The sequence below is a fragment of the Pan troglodytes genome, chromosome 5 (assembly GCF_028858775.2).
Source record: "Pan troglodytes isolate AG18354 chromosome 5, NHGRI_mPanTro3-v2.0_pri, whole genome shotgun sequence".
Lineage (NCBI taxonomy): Eukaryota > Metazoa > Chordata > Mammalia > Primates > Hominidae > Pan > Pan troglodytes.
The window spans coordinates 139,994,644-140,014,882 of record NC_072403.2 but is presented as its reverse complement, the minus strand read 5'-3'; the positions used below and the strand labels follow the sequence as shown (position 1 = coordinate 140,014,882).

At 35.6% G+C, this 20,239-nt stretch overlaps 1 protein-coding gene across 13 annotated transcripts in view; it reads left to right on the top strand.

Annotated features, from left to right (window-relative positions):
* Positions 1-20,239, top strand: part of PTPRK (protein tyrosine phosphatase receptor type K) — a 559,129-nt gene that overhangs the window by 398,842 nt on the left and 140,048 nt on the right. The gene's annotated exons all lie outside the window — the stretch shown is intronic.

The window sequence follows — 20,239 nt, the reverse complement described above, 5'->3', positions numbered from 1 at the left end:
AGGTTTAAAGTCATGAGAGAGAGAGAGGTTTACATTGAAAGATTTTTCAGCTTCTTGGTAAGAAGTTTTATCAGTCTCTTTTGCTGAGGGGTTCTTATGATAGAACTCAATAGTGCTTTTTCAATTTATAGGATTTCAGGTAAGATTCCACCTCCATTATCCAGCTATCTTCTAATATACTCTTATCTTCTCTATTAAATGTTTCTCTCTGAAAACGATTTACCTTCTTATTCAGGCTTCCTCCTCAGTAGAATAACCCCAAACTCCACCCCACCCGTATACATGCACACATGTGCTATTTTATCCATTTAACTTGTGTCTTCCCCCAAAGACTTAAAAATTCCTCCTTAATAATGTAAAAACTTATAAACTCTGCTACAAGCAGATGTAACATTTCTCGAGGCTATTAAAAATATCTAGATGTCAGGTAAATGTATATGATGAAGTAAGTGATTCAAATAGAACAATTAACAGATGGCAGCAACAATTATATATTCATATTCCTGGCCAACAGCATTTGGTAGATATAATTACCTTACAGGTGTTAACTGCCCTTTATGGAATGAGACATCTCTGAACACTAGAGAAACATGGTTAAATGAACGATGGTCACAAATCAGTAAAAATTCTATATTGACTCATTTTTTAGACAAGAATCAGAAAGCTAAATTCAGTTTTTGGAGTATAGTGCTAAGTTCAGAAAAAGTGAAACTTAAACAGGAGAGCAGGTGTGGTGTAATCTTCAAGTTGATTGCTGGGATGGGGAAAAAAAAAAAAAACCCGCACATTAAAAGACATTTAAAATTCACTCAACATTTGGAAGGTACAAAGTCCAAAAAGGCAATCATTTAGGGAGAAGGAAGCAGCTGTTTTGACTTATTCCTTTGAGTTTCTTTAAATTACCTTAGTTTCATATGCAAAATAGTATTAACATGCTTTTTTCAAACAAAAGTTTTCTGTGCAGATAAGTTTGTACTTACGTTTCTTTATAGCCTTTAGATTATTATACTAGAATGAGGATAAAATATAATTTTAATGTTACTGTTTATAATGTTTCAATCATTTGACCAGAAATATTTGAAAACCTGGATAGCCTCCCACACACACACACAAATTACGTCATTCAAGTGTTGTCATTTTACTTTTATTTTCTCCTGTGAACAGTAAATATTTGTCACTTCCATTTAACATTTGTATCACTTGCAGCTATCTGTCCAGGGAAATATTAAATGACTATCAGTCCCTACTGGGAGTGATATTGTCTGATTAAAACTAAATTTCCTCTCTTCTGTTCTACACTGGAGTCATCTCTAAATCACTGAATTTGAGCTGTACTCAGCACTATAATTTAAGGCTAATTTATTTTACCTTTATTTTTTAAGTTATGTTTTCAAAGTTTTTGATTTTGTGGTTTTACATAGTAATAGTTTTACAACTATTTTGTAAAGCTCTTGAAGATCAGCATGCCTCTTCTCAACTATCTTATTTATTGCTGAATAATAGTTATTACTCAATAAATATTTTGATTGATTAATAAAAACCTATTTCAAATAACTATTTTCTAAAATTATTTTTTTCTCTTCCAATTCTGAAGGAAAAAAAGGTAATATACAGAAGTGGGTTGTTATGGGGAAACATGTTTATTGTGCTATAGTCCTCTTTTCCCCTGTAATGAAAAGTTAGGTTTTTAATAGTAGAAATGTCATTTTAGTGAAATATGCCATAATTTTCCTTTAGCGTTATATTCCCTATAACAATTGAAATTAAGTACATGTTGAAATACTTTCTTAAAAAAATTTAAACTGGAGTTTAAGTTTTGACTTCTTTGTCTAAGATATTCTCCAACACACCTGATGTTTCATTTTCTTCTTTTTCTTGTGCAGTTAAGAATATTATACTTTTCTGCCTTTATCATGATTAATATTCAATAAGTAAAGAAATTTTTCCATAAGCAATACATACATAAAATACAACCATAAGGAAACACTTTTAATCTTCCCTGGTTTCTGGCTTATGAGTTTGGTAATTCCTTAGCATTTAACCTTTGTCACAAATTGCCATGTGGCAGTGTGTATGCTGTCTTTTTGATAGATTTCCAGTAGTGGGATTACTATATTCAAAATAAAGAGCCTCAAATAGAGATAAACATTTATGTTTCATGATACTCTCATTTTAGATTGGAAACATTCAGAAGTTTCTGAGGTGAGAATTGTTAAAAGAAGAAAGTTGTCCTACATAGAATACCTTTAAGAATACAATTTTTACATATTATTTGAAACACCAAAATTATTATTAGTAATATAATATCAATTCTAATCATGTCTATAAGAGTAGATTTGCATAGGAAAAACTAGAATTGACATGCAAAAAATTAATATTAGTCGTGCTTGAAAGTAGGATTAAGTTTAAAATTATATAATGATAACAAAATATTATCAAATTGAAAAGTTACAGGGAAATTAGTTAACAACATTTCTTTCAGTTAACTTTTTTTCAGATTTCATTGGATTACAATGGAATACTGAAGAATTGGACTTCTTCCTGAAACACTGAGACTGGAAAAAACATTTAACCTTATTTTTAATACGAAGAGAAGGATAGGAACTATTTTGTGTGGTTGTTGTAGGAACCAAAGAAAATGACACATAAAGCACCTAAATAATTGCCTGGTATATAGCTATTGCTGAATACATCCAAACTTTCCTTAATTTTTAAAATATGTCCATCGGTTCATTTGAAAATAGAGAATATCTAGCATAAATATTTTTGAAGCTATTCTCCTAAGCATTGCAGTTACTGGTTTTCCATTATACTTAACCTTATGATATCCTGGAGTTAATGTGAAAGGAGAAGTAACCATGATTGAGAAACCTGTATAAACAGAAGTCTTTCTTTTTTGGGACAAAGTCAATTTGGTCCTTGAGTAAATTTATTTTTTTAGCTATTATTTTATCAGAGACAACTGTAGCTTATTCCTGGAAATAACTGGCAAAGTCAGCAGCACTATTAGGAATAAATCCTTTGAGAAAATATTTTCAAACTTCTATTATATAATTTTGAATTTTTCATTACACCTAAAGAAGTTTGTGAAATATATTTTAGCAAGAATGTCAATATTCAAAACCTTTTATATTTTAGGAGATGTTTGCATTCTTCATTGGAGAGTAAAATTGGGACTTAAGTAACAATATCTAATACAATTCATTTTGATCTTTGAAATTTAATGTAAAGAAACAGGAATCAAAGGAATGTAAGTTTAAAAAAAAAACAAAAAACACATCCATGGCTTGTGTTGTTTGTTATTTGTTTAGTTATGTTTAAGTTTTTTTTACTTATGTTTTTAGGTATGTTTTTATTACTGGAGAGATCAAGACCCTGTAAATATACTTCACTAGCTTTGATTCCATTTAATTACTAGATAATATGTTATTTAGCCAATAGGTGAAATTTAAATTTACGCATGTCACTTAGTATCTTCACCTGGCTTTTCAGAAACAGCTGATTTATGCTATTAGAGCATTTAAATAATGTTTCTCATTGTTCTTTTCAAGACTAAATGGAAGCTCACCTGAGAGAAATGCAGTAAATGAAGTCAACTGGCAGATGTTCTATGGGAAAGAAAGTGCTATTGCAGTTTAGACTTCCAGTGTTCAGAACTTCTGAAAAAGTTTTTTACAAGATAAACCTAAGGAAAGTGAATGACCAAGGATTAAGAGGAAAATTTTCTTCTCAGATTAAAACCATAGAATAAATAGGAAGCAGCTGAGAAATGTGTGGCAGATTTCTCAAGTGGAAAAAGGTTAATGTTGGGGTTGCCCTCAGGATCAATTTTAATACTGGTAGCATGAAATCTATTAATGAGTCAGAAGGCAAGCTGGAGATATTTTGCTGATGTCATCATTTTGTCTCATACCAGTAACAAGAATAGATTAAGAACATAGCTAAAAGAAAAACCACATTTTTAAAAAAATTCAGAGGTCATTATAAACACCAAACTCAAAACAGTCCTTTCCAAACATGTGGCTTTCCTGTGTTCATGGTTCAAAGGAAATTGTTAAGGGAAAACTTCTTTAGTTTTATTGTTAATGTAAAAAGTGGTGTGTAAAATTCAGCATTCTTCCTGCTTTTCTGAATTCTACATCCTGTATTTGTCAGCAGAAGTAGCCATATTAGAGAAAAAGTATGTGCATGCATAGTGTCTTCCAAAATTGGGATTGGATGGCTAAGGCAGGTGCCAGGGTATTTGTGCAACACAGACACGCCACCATGTAAGTCCACGGTGACCTAGCTTTGTTCCCATTAGGTGCAAATCATGCTATAGATCCCTTCACCAAAAACTCTGATGGATAGAAGAGCAAATGAAGTTATTTGAATCATAGGTCACTATGACTATTATGTATTGGTATTATTGTTGTTTGCCTATGAGCATTTCATAATCAAAGAATCTTTGCATGATGAGTGGGTTTCTTGTGTTTTCCATAATGAGGATGACTTCTTGTTGAGTTTGTGCATTTATTGGTTCTTGGATCATGTTTATCCTGTCACAAATAAATAAATTATAAAATACAAGCATTTTTAACATAACATGGTCCAGGCACAGTGGCTGAAGCCTGTAATCCCAACACTTTGGCCGACGTGGGTGGATTGCCTGAGGTCAGGAGTTCGAGACCAGTCTGGCCAACATGGTAAAACCCCATCTCTACTAAAAATTCAAAACTTAGCTGGGCATGGTGGCGGGCGCCTGTAATCCTAGCTACTTGGGAGGCTGAGGCAGGAGAATCACTTGAACCCAGAAGGCAGAGGTTGCAGTGAGCTGAGATCATGCCACTGCACTCCAGCCTGGGCGACAGAGTAAGACTCCATCTCATAAATACATAAATAATATGAATATTTATATCCTGAAAACTAGGTTGCATAAAAGAAAAGCTGTGCAAATCTTAATTGATAAAAATGAATTAAGCTGGAGACTAAAAAATACAGAAAACTGCAGCATTTAAATACAGCAGATTATAAAATGTTATATTAGGGGAACAACTATTTCTGTTGCCAATGGATTCAAACTTACTAATTTCAGATTCTTCTAAAGTTTATGTCGTGCGATTGTAAATGTTATACTCCTTGCGGAAGCATTACCTAATCAATTTGATTTGCCCCATTGTTATTGAAGATATATTGCTTAGCACTCCAAATTACAATCTCTCTAACACTAACATAGGAAAATGCTTTTCAAACTGGGTTTTACAGAACTTATTTCTTCCTAGAGGAGCTTTAGGGGATATTGAACGCTGTAATCCATAAATCTGGAATTGACATATCCTTGTTCATCAACATAGATTTGCTATTCCCATAAATTAGTTTATTTTTTATTTTTATTTTTTATTTTTTATTTTTTTGACAGAGTCTTGGTCTGTCTCCCAGGCTGGAGTGCAGTGGTATGATCTCGGCTCACTGCAACCTCCGCCTCCTGGGTTCATGCCATTCTCCTGCCTCAGCCTCCCGAGCAGCTGGGACTACAGGCGCCCACCACCATGCCCTGCTAATTTTTTGTATTTTTAGTAGAGACAGGGTTTCACCATATTAGCCAGGATGGTCTTGATCTCCTGACCTCGTGATCCGCACGCCTCGGCCTCCCAAAGTGCTGGGATTACAGGCGTGAGCCACCATGCCCAGCCTATTAGTTTATATATTAATGGGAATATTTTGAAATTAGGTTTCAGTAATGACAATTTTGTGTCTTCATAAATGATTGCTCAACACAATATCTTTTCTCTACCTGCATTTTACAGATGAATGAATTGAGGCTTAGAAAGATTACATATCTTGCCAATGTTCACCTGGTTATTCGTGGATCCAGATTGGAATATAACAAATTCCACAACTCTCCTCTAATCCACTGCACCATATTGTTGATTGCTGGTATAGGTATAGGGATGTGGATTTCCTTTGCAGTCTTAGAAAGAATAGATTATTTTTACCCAAGCTTTGGATTCTTGTCTCTTTGGTTGCACCATGTCTTATCTGCCAAATCTTATCTGTCCCTCTTTGGTTGTGACACATCTTATTGTTGAAAAAATTTTGTGAAGACATCTGATTTTTCCAGAGATATATAGTTATCAATATATTCACATGTATCTGTAGCACGATGTTTTCATAATCCAAGAATAAATCAAATGGCCTGATATTTCAAATAAGGGTCAGATTATATCTGTACTACATTTCAAATATTAAGTATAGATAAAACTAATTAATTCTAAATTAAATAAAGATAAGAAGCATAGAAAATTCATTTCTAAGAGGTTGTAGGTCCTAAATCTAAATTTAGATAATACTGTGTCCCTGTTAACCTTAATCCATCCCTGACCAGTAACTGATATTGTAAATAAAAGGCAGATTAGACCATCAAGTATAGAAGATATAATTAGGAGTATCAAGTGTAACAGAAGTAGAAGAAATCTTGTAAAATGTAACAAATGACTGAGATAAGCTGTGATTTTCACATATATTAGCAATAGTCTGTGAGTAGTTTTGGGGAGGAATGTTAAGGAGGGCTTTAGTGAGGATTCAGGGTGAAGTGGAGAGGGTGTTTACTTGTGAATGTATACCGCTCTGTGTGTTGATTTTGCAGATAAAAAACACATTTTCAAGTTAGTGACTAGTATGCATTAAATATGGGAGAGTAAAAGAAGGATGTATTTAATAGGAAATTCACTTATTTTCCATCTGTATCTGACTATCTTAAAATAAGACTTGTTCACTGTAATACCATGTGAACATTAACATTCGGATTTTAATTATAAGTTATAAACTAATAATAAAATGTATATCATATATTACTTTTTGAAATCCCTTTTATATCTGTTATTCTAAGTCATTTAAACCTTGAAAGCTTGTAATATAGGGATTAACATTCCCATTTTAATGATGGAAAAAAGCATCTATAAAACTTTAGTGTGAAATTTATCTCTTCACTCCCTTAATTACTCTTATATGGCTTTTATTATATACCAGTTGCTTCCTAATTTTATTTTTATGATCAGCTTTTTAAAATAAAATCATTACTCTTGTGGCTGTATACCTGTCTATATGTTTTTGACATTCTGTACATTTTTACATAAGTGTCTGTTTCAGTTGTACCAAGGAGACATGTGTGGGAAAGTGGAGAAAGGGTGAGCACTTCCAATTTTATATGTGGCTATAGAAGGTACATTTCCTAGAACACTTGCTACAGGAAGTGGGACATTGATTCTGAATGTCCTACATGTATGAGCCAGAGGATCCTAGGGGACATATGTGTTTGACTTAGAAACCAAGAGTAAATGACTGTGTCCAGTCAGGTATGCTGAGCTGTTCAGGCTGGCTGGAGACCTGTATGATTTTGGGGTATGGTGCTGGGTGCAGTCCAGTAGCTGGAAGTTGGCCAGAATGCCAAGTGCTTGATACATGTCCTGGGATGATTGACATTACCTTGAATGTGACAGAGAGTAGAGGAGTGACATAATGGGATTGCATTTTAGGAATATCACCCTGGGGGACTGTGTTTTGGTTTAATTTTTTTTTTAATCGCAGAATAAGACACATGTATAAACAAAGGAATGACTGAAGAAAAACAAAGTCTGTGATACTTACATATATAGCACAAGTTGACATAAATGCCACTTATACCTGCCTTTCTTTTTGCTCCTGGCATGCCTTTATTTCAGTGGCCCCTCTGGGTCTGCTCTGTCTCTGGGTCTTTACTCTGAGCTGTATACCTGTAATATGTTTTGCTCTGTGTCCCCACCCAAATCTCATCTTGAATCGTAATCCACATAAGTTGAGGCAGGGACCTGGTGGGAGGTGATTAGTTCTTGGGGGTGGTTTCCTCCAGGCTGTTCTTGTGATAGTGAGTTCTTGCTAGAGCTTTTTTTTTTTTTTTTTTTGAGACTGAGTCTTACTCTGTCACCCAGGCTGGAGTGCAGTGGCGCGAACTTGGCTCATTGCAACCTCCACCTCCTCCCTGGTTCAAGCAATTCTCTTGCCTCATTCTTCCAAGTAGCTGGGATTACAAGTGCATGCCAACATGTTTGGCTAATTGTTTTGTATTTTTACTAGATACAGGATTTCACCATGTTGGCTAGGCTGGTTTTGAACTCCTGACCTTAGGTGATCCGCCCACCTCCGCCTCTGAAAGTGCTGAGATTACAGGCATGAGCCACCACGCCTGGCCAAGCTGATGGTTTTAAAGTGTGGCACTTCCCCGCTCACTTGCTCTCTCTCTCCTGCCGTCATGTAATACATGCCTTGCCTCCCCTTCACCTTCTGCCATAATTGTAAGTTTCCTGAGGCCTTCCCACCCATGCAGCACTGTGAGTCAGTTAAACCTTTTTTCTTCATAAACTACCTAGTCTAAGGTAGTTCTTTACAGCTGTGTGAAAAAGCACTAATACAATCTGGAATACACCCCACAAACCTCTAAGTAATCAACTCCTGCCTCTTAGCCTTCAAAATGCAACTCAAATGGTCTTTCTTCAAGGAAGCCTTACTTGATGCCTTATTATCAATCAAGGCTTTCTTGTTATATGTTGTCATAGTTCTTTACAGTTTTCTTTTATAACATTAATCACAGTTTTACTCAAACACTGTTGGATACCATAAAGATACATTCTGTTATTAAGGATAGTATATATATGTGTGTGCACTTATGTATACATGTGTCCGTGTGTGTATACTTTGTATGTATTTAGAGGACTGTGACTTCTTCCTTGTGAGGTGTTTTTTAAGTACATAGAAGCATTTGTTTACTGGGATTTGAAAATGATCTTGCCCAGGAGAATTGGTGTTTATATTTACAACTGTCTTTCAATATACACAAGGAATTGGTTCTAGGACCCCCATGGATCACAAAATCTGCAGATGCTCAAGTCCCTTACACAAAATGGCGTAATATTTTCATGTAACCTGACCATATCCTCCTATATACTTTAAATTTTCTCCACATTATTTATAATACTTATAAAATGTAAATGCTATGTAAATAGTTGTTATACTGTATTTTTATTTGTATTTTTTAATTTTTTTCCAAATATTTTCAACCCATGGTTGGTTGAATCTGTAGATGCAGAACCTGCAGGTATTGAGAGCTGACTATATATATGTTATTTTATATATATAATTTCTTATATATATTTATGTAATTTATAATACATGCTTATATTAGAAATTATGTATGTGCACAAAGCAACAACTAACTGTTAACACTGGTATAATTCTTTCAAGTTTTTTTCTTCTGTCTGTGTACATATGTATATTCTATCTGTATACAGTTACTTGGCTCAATACCATAGATACATTTTGTGTCTGTCTTTGTATAACTAATATACTGAGAATTTTCTGGTGTAATTAGAAACAAAGGGAAGGCTGATAGAACTGGAGGCGAAGAGATTAGTTAGGAGGCTATTTCATTCCTCTTGATGAGGTCTCAGAATCGTGAGGATGGCTGATTTCAGAGTAACAAATGGCAAGATTTGGAGTTTTATTTGATGTAAGTGTATGGAAGAGAGGAACAATTATCATATGCAGGGTGACTCTCAGGTTTGAGTAAGTGAGTAGATGACTGTAGAAGGAAGAATCCTTTGGAAAAAGAGATAGGAAAGATGAATTCAGTTACCGACATGAGTTTGAGTTGCCTGTAAGAAATCAAACTGCATTTACCCAGTTAACCAGGCTATTCTAATTCACCAACGAAGTGAAAGCAAAAGAATATGGCCTCTGAACTCTATGTGCTAAACTATATTTAGCTTCCATGTTCGGAAAGCTTAGTGAATTATTAAGGGGGATTATGACTCCTCTTCCCCTAGAGATATTTTGTAAGTACACACAAGCATTTGTCTGTTGTGTTTTGAAAATGAACTTGCCAAGGCAGGGCAATTGCCAGCCCAGATAACCTGTCAAGAGCTCTTCCAGAGCTCTGAAACTGTGATACACTTAGATTTATGTTTCCTCTGTCACATGCTTTTATAGTACCACAGTTTTCCTAAGTGTTTTCCCTTTGCTGAGCAAATAAGAATTCATTGTAATTTACTAAATTGTGTTCTCTCCATCCTAAAATCAAATGCTGAGATCTCATATTAACATAAAAAGTACTGATGATTCAATACCTTATTTTTCTTTTTAATGTCTTTCCATCCAAGAAAGTTATAATATTCACTTAAAGAAACTGTATCATATGTACTAGCCATGCATGCAGTTTTTACATATTTTTACCTATATTTTCCATTCTCTTTACTAAATTTCTCTGCAGTGTGATTCAAACTAAGTGCTGAAGTAAATGCTAGTGTCATTAAAATAAAATACACATTAAGAATGCTATAGTAAAAAGTTTGGATACTAAGTAAAAGTCAGTTTCTAAAATTAACATATTTGTTGAGCAAATCTGTAACTAGCCCTCACAACCAGCTCTCTGTCTTATCAAGATTTAGTTCGCTATTCATGCTCAGACATGGATAGTAAGAGTGGTAATAACATTAGAAGAATAAATTCATGAAAGCTGTAAAACCTTTTTCAGCACCCTCCCCTCCATCTTCACAGGTAAAATTGAGCATTCATTCAATCATAAGTCATTCACAGATATACCTGTTATGTGTTAGATATCATGTTAGGTTCTGGAAATATAAAAATAGAAAAGAAATGAGAAGTGCCCTCACTCCAGTAGTAGAGACAAGCATATAAACTGATCATCTAAAAATGCAAGACCATACCCATATCACAAAGCATTATAAAGGCATCTAACTGAGCATGGAGAAGATATGGAATCAAATAAAGAATCCTGGAGAGCACCTGAGCTGAGTGATATCAAAGGATAATTAAGAAGAGTTAGCCAGATGGGGTGGTTGGGTGAGAGAGAGTGACTCTCATGGAGGGAGGTGTGTTCCTATAACTTAGAAAACCCAGTTATAGGTACATTTTAAGTAAGTATAAAACTACATTTCCAGATAAAAATGATATTTGTTTCATATCAGAAAAATGATGTAAAATAGCAATTTTTACTGTCATTTGTATGCAGATTTAAGAGGAATATTCTGAGATACAGTTTAATTTCTACAGCTAGTCTGTTTTTTCTCTTATTCTTTATTTCCTCTAACTTAGTAAATACTTCCATAATTACAGGTCAATAAGAATGATCTCTAGCAGGTATTTAGTTACTGGCAGTTCTGGATGTTTGGATCTAGGGTTAAACCAGAAATAGTGAAGAGATGTTTTACTGGAAAGTACTTTTGGCAAACTGTCAGCGTCTAAGTTGGCAAGCATGTCTGACTCAAAAGCTAGAGGGTTAAATGTATTAACTTAGGATATAACGATAAATAGATTTTTACATGGTCTTTGGTTGCATTCAGGAGTTGAAATTTGTTTTCATATTTGGTTATAGCAGTGGATGCATTTTTAAATATGCCTACCGATAGGACATCACTTGCTTTCTCAAAAATATAGAAAACTATTGTGATGTTGTTGTAGATTAGAGTTAAGCTTGCAACAATTGTGTCATTTGAACTGCCGATCCTCACCATCAAACGTGGTGATATGTAGGTCCTGACAGTCAGTAAATTGAAAAGATTGCTGAATTGGACTATTTGGGCACACCACCTGAAATAATTCAGATGGTCTTAAATAGCATTTGTGTCAGCAAGAAATGTGTTAATCTCAACCTTCATTTTGAAAACCCATGTGAGCTTGTTTCCCCTTGAGAGTCAACATACTTCAGTTTGGCAAGGCAGTCTTGCATTCATTCCTCATTTTTTCACTCAATACACTGAAAATATATGGTTATATTCACTGTTTTTGATCATTTTCTTCAACACTGAATCAAGCTCAGACAGTACTGTGCTTGACTCTTGGCTCTTCTCGAATGAAATATCTATATTGACATTTTTTTTTTACTTCTATCTTCAAAGTGCCAACTTTCCCTTCTGCATAAATATCTGTGCTCCTCTAGTGTTGAATCCACCTGCATATGTAGTCCTAGCTCTATGGGGTGACTGGTACCAAAAGATATGGAGCCTTTTGCCCTGAAGCTGATTCTGCACATCTATCAAGAGCATATCCTCTGCACATTAATGGCTTGTTCAGCTGTTAAATGAAACGTCGGCTACTACTTCCAAAAGACAGGGATTGATAACTTTTCCACATTGTATGGCTCCTCTACCTTGACATTAGACAATGTCTAGCATTGTTCATTGATGTACACATTTTGTCAATAGGGTGTCCTGATTCTTTGAGTGGATAATATTTATCATTAATTTTATCAGGGGCCAACTCAAAAGTAGTGTTGATAGGTTGGGCATGGTGGCTCACACCTGTAATCCTAGCATTTTTGGAGACCAAGATGGGAGGACTGCTCGAGGCCAGAAGTTTAAGACCAGTCTGGACAAGATAGTGAGACCCTGTCTCCATAAAAATAAAAATAAGTAGCCCCCAAAAATAAAACAAATCAACATGGTGGTGCATACCTGTAGTATTAGACACTCAGGAGACTGAGGCAGGAGGATTGCTTAAGCCCAGTATTTCTAGATTAAGGTGAGCTATGATTGAGCCATTGATTTCCAGCTAGGGCAACAGAGCAAGAGCCTGTCTCTCCTCCCCGCCCCCCCCCCCAAAAAAAAGTAGTGTGTATACACTTGCTTTACTTATGAGAGAATCAATTGAAGTCTCTGTTTTTCATCCTTTCTCATTTTGGGGGAATAAAATTATCAATTATATCATGGAAAATGTTTTGTCCTTGTTCTATAAACAGTTGTTTGCTTTACTACAGAGGTTACTGGGCTTGTTTTGAAAATGGTGAAAAAGTCAATAGATTTAGCCCACTATTTCAAAATATTTTATTACGAACAGTTCACTGAGCTCTAGGTATGAATGGATCACTACTATAAGAATATCCAAGTTTTCAAGTATTTAAGTTGTGCTTCCTTTCTTGTCTTTCTATCACTGCTTGTTCTAGCACAAAGAGATTCACATTATATTTTGACACTGGACTCTGTCGTTATGGTAAGGAGCTAGCTTATGTTCATTACCATTTTTAGTCTTGATGAACCAATTCTGAGACATTGATACCTTTTTAAATTGTTGTCATATAGCAAAAAAAGAGTATTAAGTTTGAAAACACATTTGACATATGTAAATAATGAATACAACTTAAAAATAAGATAGATAAGACAACTGGACCAGAATAATCCTTGTGCAGGTGTGAGCCATTAATAATGTAACAATTATTAATAATGTATGTGGGTTACAATGAAAATCATAATTAACTTTACATTTCAAACTTTTGAAACTTGTAAAAGGGCAAGTATGACAAGCATGGGACTCATTTAGAAGGCTGATGAGGCTGTTCATTTGCATTTTGCTACTCTAATATTGTTTTACAAGCTATTGTTTTAACAGTATAAATTAAATATAATCATTGACACATGGTAGTTTTTTTTAAATGTTCTTGGAAATTATTCTGTTCTGTGTATTATGAGCTAAATGTTTGTGTTCCCCCAAGATCCATATGTTGAAGCCCTCTACTCCATTGAGATGGCATTTGGAGGTCAGAGTTTGGGGAAACAATTAGATTTAAATGTAGTATAAGGATGCAACACCTGTTATATTAGTGTCCTTATCAGAGAAAGAGATGTGAACTAGCTCATTCTCTGTCGTGTAAGGACAAAAACAGAAGGCAGCTATCTGTAATCTGGAAGAGGTACCTCATCAGAACCTGCCCTTGCTATCACCTCAATCTCAGATTCCCAGCCTCCAGAACTGTGAGAAATATATTTCTGCTCTGGAAACCACCCAGACTATGATAGTTTGTGGAAGCCCAAGCAGACTACAACACTGGGAAATTCTTTGTATATCGTTACTTACAATTTCCAGATTTTTAAATGTAAACTCTGTGCAGTGTTGAAGAGAATATTGTTTTTTGCATCTGTCAAAACTGAATTTGAATTCTGGCCAGGTGAAAACAGGTTATGGCAAGGTACCTCACCAGAGGTACTATCAATACATTATTCAATCCCCTATCAGTAAGTTAGTCAATTTCCTCTTTTGTAAAATTTAGCAAGGGAAATCTGCCATTTAGAGTTCTTATGGGCACTAAATGAAATAATATATATAAAGCTTTTTCCATGGCACATAGTACGTACCTTGTTGCCTCTACTCTCTTTTTCTGCACTAGGTACAATCAAAAGTCAAATTTTTTCTTCTTTTGTTATTTTATTGCATTTTTGTTGATAATGTCTTAGCTATTTTTTATTCACTAAAATGACTGTATTAGCTTGTTATTTTAGCGTCATATGAGGGAAACACTAAACTTAGTACGATTTTTAAAAAGTCAATACAAACACTAAAACAATGTTGGCTCTTAAAGAATGTGCTTTAGGAATAACTAATTCTGAGTGAAATTTGTGTGTGTGTGTGTGTGTGTGTGTGTGTGTGTGTGTGTGTGTGTGTGTTTCGCTGTTTAGGGATTTGGTTTGTTTTTGGCATGGCCTGGGACATAATCAAATGGTTGAGAGATCACTTTCTGATCCATGTAAAATTAAAAGCAAATTGCAATGATGTGATGGTTGACAAATGAAAAGAAATATGATTATGTCAAGGAGAAAATAGAGGCCTCTCGTGACACAGTCCTTGGCATGTGCCCATGTAGGGGACTGCTGTCTTGCTCATCAGGAGGTGCCATCTCAATTATGCCTCTCCATGTGAATCCTTGTCCAATGATGCAGATCCACACTGAGAGAGTCAGGTTTTCTATTAGAGACACTTGAAAGTCTTCATCTCTCGAATTGTTACAAGTATTATGATTTAATACAGATATTTTTGTTACATTTTTAAAAGAAGTTTGATGACATAGTATGTATGTAACTTAAGGCAAGTTGAAATACAAACACTTTTTCTTTATTTTAGCTTTGATGAAATAACTGATCATTCTTTTACTTAAAATTACATGTTTTTTGCTCAAATACAAATAATTTTAAAGACCTTGAAGAAATACAATTTATTTCTCCATCACTTTTTACATTATACAGCTTTGGGCTAGAGGAATTAATACATTATTCTGCTTTAGGGGAAGTGTTTCAAAATATTTTTAAAATATGTATTCCTGGTATACATTATTCCTTGGTGAATCAGAGAATTGAATTATAGTTTTCCTTAGAAAATGTATACAAACAATGTGTTCTCAAAGCATGTAAAAAAAGAAAAGGAAAAGAGATGAAACTGTCATACTGTAATTGCTGAGTACTACATTTTCATGATTTTCTTAAGGCCCTCCATTTATGCTATAAATTTTTTCTAAAAACAAACAATTTATATACTTATATATTATATAATACTATGAGATAAACATGTACTAGCAAGTTATGAGTAGCATCAGTTGTTGAAGTATAATTACATGGATTGCTTAATTTTCGTTATTTATCAGAATATATTAGTAAATGTCTAGCTATGTTGTCTTGTATTTAAGACAAATCATTCTAATTTCAGAACAATCCAAAAATTAGCCAAGTGGATATTTCTTTAAACCCAGTTTTGAAGAATTTATAGTAAAGTACCTCTGTTAGGCCCTCAGATCATTTATACTTACCAAATTCTTTTTTATTTACCTTTACAAAAAAATACTAAAATATTCCAAGAAAGAATTAAAGTATATTGGAATGTTATAAACAGCTACAGTTTGATCATGACATTTGGGTGCTAGAAATGTGCTTGAGCTCTCATTTATATTGAAGATAAATAAACAACTAAACTTTTTAAACAATTCTCCCCATAGTTTTACATTCAAAAGAATTATTGAAATATTCAGTACTAATGTTAAATGATATATTGAGAATTTCACTTGTAGATAAAAAGACAGTTTGCATTCATGTATGAAAATGAGTGGGTAGGCCCAAGGGATTTGGTTTAGAGGAAAAGCTTTGTGTTTAGCAGCATTGTCTATTCTTTTGTGTAGTTTTCTATATGTCACACTTCTATTAGATTTTAGTGCTTTTTTTTTCAAGTTAGTTGTTTTTCCTAGCGCTTTACACACACATTTTTTCAAGCACCTGAAAATGGGCAAAGTAATCCAGAAATCATGCTTTTTTCCCAAAATTATTTAGCTTGACATTTTGAAAATTAAAACTCAATGCTTTTATTTTCTACAGAGGGAGTAGAAGATGGATAAACAGCCAAACACTTAATTGGGTTTGGGGAAAGAAAAAGAAACAACAACAAAACTAAACGATTCTTCCCAAAACTCTCAAGGGTTTTATTTTTATAAGTGATAATGCTAGTGGACCACTAATATACAACTACAATAAAGTTAATAACCACATTTTATTCATGAAGTTTGCCAGGTAATTTTCTATGTACTTTGTATTATCGCATCTTATTTTATCCTTAATTCAACTCTATAAGGTAGATACTAGTCTTTTGTTTTTCTCATTTCATAGATTTGGGAAGGATGTCTGTGGATGTTAAGTAACTTGCACTAAGTTACCTGTAGTCTGATTCCACAGCCTGTTCACTAAGGCATTTCATATACATGTATGACCTTTTCAGCAATGGAGAAAAACACATAGAAGCCAGGAAATACTCTTGTGAAACTTGTTCTAGGCTATTATCATAATCGGAGTGGTAAAATTAAAAGCAGTGTACAATGAGACTTGATCTCCAGAATCATAGAACATAAGTGGCATTAAACTCAAGGTAAATGGTAATGACGCAGGCTGTAAAGAACTAACTCCTTAGGTCTCCATGTGAATGAAAAAGATGTTTAATGTGCATTTAATGGCAGCATCTGTTCTACAGTGTAACCTGAAAAAAATCAGTTGTTTATGAATTAAACTTAGTGCAGGGCATCTGATTTTTAAATGGGAATATCAAGTAATCTAAGACACCAAAGATCTGTTCTTCCTATGCTATGAAAGTAACATCCATTGATTTCAATAATTTTCTTTCTGTCTTCATGAGTTTTATTTTGATATTTTATGCTCAAAGCCCTTAGATTTCATAACACCTCCTTTAGGGTAAAATTGTTTAAAGTTAATATAGTCATCGCTTTCTTACTCTACACTTAGCACTGAATAAGAAATAAGTGAGGTAAGGCCGGGTGCGGTGGCTCACGCCTGTAATCCCAGCACTTTGGGAGGCTGAGGTGGGCGGATCACAAGGTCAGGAGATCAAGACCATCCTGGCTAACACAGTGAAACCCGGTCTCTACTAAAAATACAAAAAAATAGCAGGGCATGGTGGCGGGCGCCTGTAGTCCCAGCTACTCCGGAGGCTGAGGCAGCAGAATGGCGTGAGCCCGGGAGGCGGAGCTTGCAGTGAGCCGAGATCATGCCACTGCACTCCAGCCTGGGCGACAGAGCAAGACTCCGTCTCAAAAGAAAAAAAAAAAAAAAAGAAATAAGTGAGGTAATACGTTTCTTGCCCTAGAGAAACTTGCTCTCTAGTTGAGAAAACAAGAGAAGTATTTGAAAGATCAAGAAACAATAAAAGGCAATTAAAAACGAATATCATTAAACTAGTTTGATATTCATGATAGATAAAATGTTTTAAGTACTCTTCAAATTTTCATCTTTATGTTTACACTTTCTTCTGTCCAAGACTTTTCACCTTTGGAATATTTCAAAGTGTCACAATGACCTTTTCCTCTCCTCTCAGTTGATTTCACCAAGTAATTTGACATTTTTGTTATTCTAATTAATATTTTTACTTTGCTTCTTTAGCATTAAACCATGTTAAGGGTTTTTCTAGAGCATTACCCTGGTCAGTTGTTTAAATCTCATTTTATAAAGACATTCAGACATAAGCTTTTATTGATGGCTTTTCTGTTACCGAAGAGTAACCTTCAATCAGTAAAAATGTGTAGGTCACTTATATGCCAGCAACTTACTGACTAAAGAATACACAATGATCCATTCTATTTATTCAGTCAGTTATTTATCAGCTCAAATATGTATTGAGCAATGATTATGTACCAAGTATTTTAGTATGGAAAGACAGAATATAGGCCGGGCGTGGTGGCTTATGCCTATAATCCCAGAACTTTGGGAGGCCGAGGCAGGCGGATCACGAGGTTAGGAGTTCAAGACCGTCCTGGCTAACACAGTGAAACCCTGTCTCTACTAAAAATACAAAAAGCCCGGCGTAGTGGCCGGTGCCTGTAGTCCCAGCAACTCGGGAGGCTGAGGCAGGAGAATGGTGAGAACCCGGGAGGTGGAGCTTGCAGTGAGCCGAGATCGCACCACTGTACTCCAGCCTGGGTGACAGAGTGAGACTCCGTCTCAAAAAAAGAAAAGGAAAGACAGAATATAATGAAGTTAAGTAAAATATAAATGATTTTAGATGGCAATAATTGCTTGGGAGAAAAATGAAGAAGTAAATGGATATCAAGGAAAGCTTCATTAAGAAGGTGACATTTGAATAAAGCCTTACAGGAGGCGAGGAAAGGAGACACATGAATATCTGGTAGAATAACATTCTAGGCAGAGAGAAAAGCAGGTACAAAGGCCCTGCTTGGGACAAGAAGTATAGCTGGCATGTTTGAACGGAGCAAGCAAGGCTGAGTAGTAGGTGCTGAGGTCAGTGCAGATGATACGGGGTAGGGAGACACAATCTGCAGGACCTGGCCTTCCACTCCTACTGTGATTCAGATGGGAAGTCACTGGGGGCTTTTTCAGGATCCCTGTAACAAACTGTGGGAAGACAGGTCAAAGAGGAAGCAGGGTTCATTTGATATGGTATGGAGAGTTTCACTGATTGCAGCCCCAGGTGATAATGGCTAAAATGAAATAAATAGCATTGGTGGAAGTCATGGTCAAGTGGACAGATTCTAATCTAAACATCACGCAGGGGGAAAAAAAGAATTGTCTGATGAAAAGGATGTGATGTGTCAGATTGAAATGGGAGAGTTCTGTGACCCCTATCGCAGGATGTTCAACAGGGGTGTGGCTCACCTGTTCAGCTGAAACCCTTTACAGGAGGGGGAACATGCAGATGGGCAGGTGCAGGAACCAGGGCGAGCACTTTTGGGATCTAGCCCCACAGTAGCAACTAGGGGTGGGTGCCTGTGACTCCTGAAGCCCCAGTGGGTATGTTACAGTGCTCCTTATCTCTGCCATCTGCAGATGGCTTAAGTGTTAATCAGCTCAGTGCCTTCTTGGTACCCGGGTCTTTGTCTGGTGTCCAGGAAGAATCAGGTCACACAAAGACTTGAAGGATGGTGAATGAGGGGGGTTTATTGAGTGGTAGTGGCTCTCAGCGGGATGTATGGGGACCTGGAAAGGGGGTGGAGTGGGAAGATGATCTTCCCCTGGAGTTTGGCTGTTTCACGGCTGATCTCCTCTCCAGCCTTCCCCAGCCAAACTCCTCAACATTTAGACACTCCTTGTCTTCTCTCCTTCTCTGCCGCTCCACTCTTCTGTTCCTCTGTTCTTCTGCTCATCTGCTCAAGGAACCTGGGGTTTGGTGTTAATATGGGAACAGGATAGGGCAGCATGGCAGGCCAAAAGGCAACATTTGGGTGCAAAAACAGGAATACCTGTTTCCATTTAGGGCCACGTGTTTGCAGGCTTGAGAGTGGGGCCTTTGCTGGGGAACTGCCCTCTTCTACCCAGTATTTCCCTGCCTCTTGTCTATATCAAGATGAAGGAAGGCCTTTGGATGATTCTCAGGTTTTTGAACTGAACTGGAGTGACTTTACTGAGATAGGAAAGCTTGGCCAGAGAACATGCTATGGAATCACATTAGCTCGGATTTGGAGATTTTGTTTGAGATACTCATTAGAAAATTAAGTTGAAATATTTGGTAGGTAATTGAATACATGAGTCTGGAGTTCAGGAAGAGGTTTAGCTGGAGATTAACATTCAAAAGTATTTTCCTTCCCCATGCACACTTTCTTCCACCTGGGATGAATGAATATAGTAGTAGATAAATACGGCAATTTGAATAGAAGTTCTTTCCTGTCTAAAATGGCAGGGAAGATTTTCTGCAACCCTATTATTTCTGAAAGTCCTTCATACCCCCTCACTTTACAATGAAAGCATGTAGTCATGTTTTGGAAAAGAGCACATTTGTAACTCCTGTGGGGACACGCCCTATTTTTCCTGTCTTAAGAGTTTTAAAATTTTATTTACCTCTTTTTTCCAACAGTGCTTTGACTTTATTACATTAAAATACAATTTACCTGCCTGTGGGCCTTCACTTTTATCACACAGTGAGTTATATAAGAAAAGGAGTC